This window comes from Pteropus medius, unplaced genomic scaffold, assembly GCF_902729225.1.
Source record: "Pteropus medius unplaced genomic scaffold, Ma_sr-lr_union100, whole genome shotgun sequence".
NCBI classification, from domain to species: domain Eukaryota; kingdom Metazoa; phylum Chordata; class Mammalia; order Chiroptera; family Pteropodidae; genus Pteropus; species Pteropus medius.
This window is the reverse complement of record NW_024350926.1, coordinates 11,807,995-11,813,261: the sequence shown is the minus strand read 5'-3', so window position 1 is coordinate 11,813,261 and position 5,267 is coordinate 11,807,995. Positions and strand designations below refer to the sequence as shown.

At 36.0% G+C, this 5,267-nt stretch overlaps 1 pseudogene; it reads left to right on the top strand.

Annotated features, from left to right (window-relative positions):
* The first annotated feature begins 2,494 nt into the window (after positions 1–2,494).
* Positions 2,495–2,613, top strand: LOC120585653 (uncharacterized; annotated as a pseudogene).
* Positions 2,614–5,267: the final 2,654 nt, after the last annotated feature.

Here is a 5,267-nt window from a genome sequence, read left to right as displayed (position 1 = left end):
ATTGTCACGTGATCATCTTCCCAAACCTGCCTCTCCTTTCATCCTCCTTATGTATTAAAGAAAGGTAGTAAGCTATCTAGAAAGCAGGTAGTTATTCTAGGGGCATATTTATCACCTTTCAAATTGTCCCCACATTGTCATCTATCTTGTTTATTTTCTTAACTTGCTTCTCACATCTTCGATGGATGAAATTTATTCTCGCTTCTCCATTTCATTTACTCTTGAATTCAAACCTTTGCTAATTCTTCCTCTACAATCAGAACCAAATGTTCAATGAGCAGGTTGACTCTTTTTACTCTCCTGCTTAAAACCCACATCAACCCAAATTTCTCATCTCGCTAAATCATTTGTTTCTCCCTGAAAATAATATGTACTCTCATGGTGTATTAGTTAAGATGTTTTTGGCTGCAAGAAACAGAATGACAGCCAAACACAGATGAAAAGCTAGGCATTTGATTATCTCTCAAAAACTCAAAGACAGTTTTAAGTTTAGTGCAACAGCTCAAAAATCTCGGTCACGACCCAGGTACTTTGCAGCTCTCTGCCTTATCGTCCATGGCATGCTAGCTTTTTGTTCTTAGTCTTGTGTCCCCATGCACGGAAGAGCATCACCACGCTCCACGAAAATATCTTACATGGGCAGAAAAGGGGGCAGAATAAATGGGGGTCTGTCATGAGGAAAAGTCATGTTTCCTTGTAGACCTGTGTAGCTTCTTTATATCTCACGAGTTGCTTATGTGTCGATAAATTCAGTACACTAGAGATCAGGATTCCCAACATTTGCTGAAATAGAGACTTTCACAAAAATTTGATCACAGATTTTAGAAGAAAATTTATTTTCCACCATGGCCTGTCTCTATGGCAAGCAGTGTGGGGAGGGGATGAGTAAAAAGTAACTTTTATAGTAAGATGTTTGTATAGTTTGAGGAACAACAGAATAGAGATATCCAGAAAAGCTCAAAATCAGTCGTTTGCTTGTCCGATACATCATATTCCGTATTCAGAAACATAATCTCAGTGTATTGTAATTTCAATAAACATTCATGAGACCCGCTTGTTTATTCGTTCTAATCGAAACCCGAACAATGTCCAGTTCTCGTATTCTGAAAATCATCATAATTTTGCTTGGAATTTTGGTATAACTTTACTTTCTGGAATAATTTGTATTTGATTTATCCCAGAAGTTAAATACATACACACACTCATACATATGTAAATGAAGAATTGTACGCACCGAACATAGCATGCCTTCAAATGCTGTAAATAAGGACAGTTAATTAGCATTTTTTACATTTGAAGCTATTGAAAATGAAGCAAATACTTCTGCCTACAAAATGTCTAACAATCATTTTGTTTTTTTGCAAATTAGTTAAATCAGAGCTAACTAGAAAAATTAAAACGATGAAATATACTTAACTACCTAAGTACTCTGGTGAGCTGTGATAGATGCTGAAAAAAATAGTCTTTGTTATACTCAGAATTCTCTAAAGAGAATTAAGTGCTTAATGGCAGCTCTTTTTTGTTCAAAGATGGAAATTGAAATCATACCTTTTATTGGATGTTCTTTTATCCAGTGGATATTTGCCTCCCACAAAGAGAAAATGGACTAAAATCAACCTTTTTTAAAAAATTAATGTTTAATTTTCTTATTAGACGAAATTTTACATATCCATTTTCTTACTTAACACAAGCAGTATATCTTATGTTAGTAGATGAGCCATAATTGCCCAAATCATCTCATTTATGAACTTAGATAATTATAGATAACCAAAAAAACACATTGTATCTTTATGTGAAAACAGAACTCCGTTTTGCCTGTAAAATTCTGTGGTGATATGATAAAATGTATCACATATCTCGCAATAGCAAGTTACTTTTTTTCTCATATTTCATCCTTTATCTAGCTGTTTAATAACGGGGGAATTGCACAGGACAATAGTTCTCAGGGTTTGGGGTCTTGAAAAACTATGAAGAAATCAGGCGAATGTGTAATAAATACAATTACCAAATTTCCTTTTTATTAAGTCAAACTATTAAAAGCAAATCCAATAGGCAACTCAAAGAAGAATGAGAGGAGAAAAATGAAGGAACAAATTGTCTCATGCCGGCATTAGGATTTCCAGTCAGAGAATTTGTTGTCATTTTAGGTCCTTCATTTTTTAGTAGTGGGGAGAGAGGAGATGCATCCAAAAAGTCCTGCTTATTTAGAACTTTTGCTAAACGATGATGGCGAATATTATCTCTAAGAGAAAAAAGATATTCCATACCTTATAGACCTTAGATAAGTATCATATTTTTTTTCACATATTTCACAGATCAAAACAAATGAACTTTTTTTACTGTGAAACTTGCTGAAGTAGTTTATTTATTGGAACTACAGATTATAAGATTTGAGGAGTATTTCTTTGTTGATACTTTACAGAGAATAATAGAAAGATAAAAGCAGAATTGGGAATTGATTATTTGGGGGAAAATGATTAAGAAAGCAAAAGCAGTCTACCGCCATGTCGCCCTGAACGTGCCCGATCCCGTCTGATCTCGGAAGCTAAGCAGGGTCGGGCCTGGTTCGTACTTGGATGGGAGACCACGGAGGAAGACCGGGTGCTGTGGACGTAAAAAATAAAAAAAAATAAGGGATTGTAAGCTGACAAGGTCCTTGCAATCTGTGAGATCAACCAAGGGTTGCCTCGCCTAAAAAAAAAAAGAAGAGAAAAGAAAGCAAAAGCACCAAACGTGGACTTGGACTTGGCCGAACGGTCACAGCCTCACTGTATCAATTGGCTCCGATCGATTGTCTGTGATTTTGGGAAGGCCAAAGATAATGTCAAGAAATACGGTTGTGCTTAAACACAAACTCAGTCTTTCTGACATTACATGGTAATGTCAAATAATCGTTTAGCCTGAACCTCTCCCTTGGAACTAGTTATTTTTAGCAACTTTAAATACAATTTATAGAGCGAAAGGGAAAAAAAAAATCACAGATGGTAATTTACAGTGAAAGCCATTTATCATTATGGGGTAATTAAAATAATGCAGCTTTTTCTCATTACCCTTTTCCCTCAACTTAGTTTCTATTGATTTTTGTCTAGAATTATTGAGAGAAAATTATTACAAATTTTATGCACTCTTCAATACTGATCTTAAACCAAAGCCTAATTGCCGAATTTTAGCTCCTATGTTCATCAGATTCGCCTGTGGTTGCCATTAGTTTTCACTCTTGTAATTAAGCTCTGTCCAATATCATCAGCTCATCTTAAAGACTTGAGGAAAGTTCTTGGGCTAAGAATTTAGTTCTCTATCAGAAAAGTAAAGACAGCCTTAAAAACAAAACAAAACAAAATAAAAACACCGTCTTAAGAATACTGACAATAGTCTAATATTTTGTACGAAGGAAATCGTTCACTACTATCCATGAAGACTTGCCAGCATTCTAAAATACTGACACCCTATGTGTGTTAAATGTGGCCTAGTGCAAACGCATCCAGCATTGGGGGTCTCTTCCCAGTTGCTAGGCCGACCCCCCATTTTTAGTCGGACGTTTCTAATGGCTGGAGAAAAGGTACTTCCAGAAAAGCTAATTATACCAGTTTATAGCATTGCTCTAAATTAGACGACCACGGATAAATATAATTTTAATCATTGTTTTTATATTATTTGTTTTTCAATCGTATTTCCGTGAAACTTCAAAATAATTATAATCTAATTGCATTCGCAGCCTTCCTCTTCAGATAAGACTGTAAGTCCAAAACTGAGTTGTGGCTATTTTTCTTCTGATAAAGGGACATATGCTGCTGTGCCCATCAAATGTTTGTTGATATTTCCAGGATGGAAAAAGCTCAATCTGTTACGTAGAAATCACGCCTGGGCGGGTGACAGCTTTCTGGCTTCAGCAGACTCGCATAGACGGTTTAGGGGAGATTGTCGTCACCTCTTCCTAGCTGGCTGGAACACCAAGAAAGAAATCTGGTCTGTACCAATGAGGCATCCAGAAAGCCCAACTGGGCTTTCACAAACACGCCGTAGAAGCTCTGAGTCGACGGTCTAAAGGGTGAACTTCCCTTTTCCATTTTATCCTTCTTCCCTTTACTCTTGCATTTTAAGGTGGCCAGAGGGAAGAAGGAAAGATTGTCTGTTTAACTATGAGCTCCGCGGTATGGTTTCTGACAAGAAGAGAATTCTTACCTAAGGTTTAGAAAACAAGGGTTTATATATATACAAAAGTTTTTTTGTTGTTGTTGTTTTGTTTTTATCTTGCTCTACAGAATAGTTTTATATTGGCCATGTATCATGTTTTGTGTTTGAAAGATATACATTTCAGAAGACAACATATGGCCGGGGCACTTACTCAGAAATGGCTTAAAAGCTTAGGGATAAAGAGTAAAGATACATTATTTTGGTTTGCTGAGGAACAAAACTGACAAGGATTTGGATTAACTGCTCCTAGAGAAATACAAACGTAGGCGTGATTGCTATGCCCTGTAATTTATCTTTTCAAAAATTCTCGATGCAAAAGAAAAATACTACAGAGGATTTGAAATTTAGGTATTCAGCATCATGACTGAAGCACAAGTTGCACATAATGGTTGACACAGAGTCGTAAAGCATTTAACACATTCTACTGATAATCTTCCCAGCAGACTATCAGGTCTTTGAAAATTGAAATTTTCCTTTATTCCATTACTATATTCACTCCCTGGCCTAAGGTCCTAGATTAGAATGGAACCAGACACTCAGTACTGTCGAGTGACTATATATGTAAATAGAGTTTTAGAATCTGTCAATCATTTGCCCAATTTAAAAAATTAAAAGTTTTGGAATATCCACACATGGCATGTTCACATGGATCAACTTTTTAAAACAATAACATTGCACATATTTCTCTAAGAAACAGTATTAGAGCAATATAGCACTAAAAGGAATACTGAACTTAACTTTTTAGTTTTTTGATTAGGTATCTTTAGTATTCTTCAAAGAAAAAAGATTCTGAAATCGTAACTTCTCTCACAAATAATGCACTTAGCAAAAAAGGAGAGGAAAGAACCTTTTTTACAAATACTTAGACAAATGAAAAGAGACTCTAATGTCACACAGCAAGACAATCATCAAGGCATGTAAACTCCTTAATTTGGATGTTTTGCCTCATGAGAGATCCTTCACAGGCAACGGTTCACACCTGACTAAATATGTCCGGGCCGTGGCTGACACGCCGATTCCTAGAATTTGGGGGGAACTTCGAGCTTGAAGGAGGACACGATGAACGCTGAAGT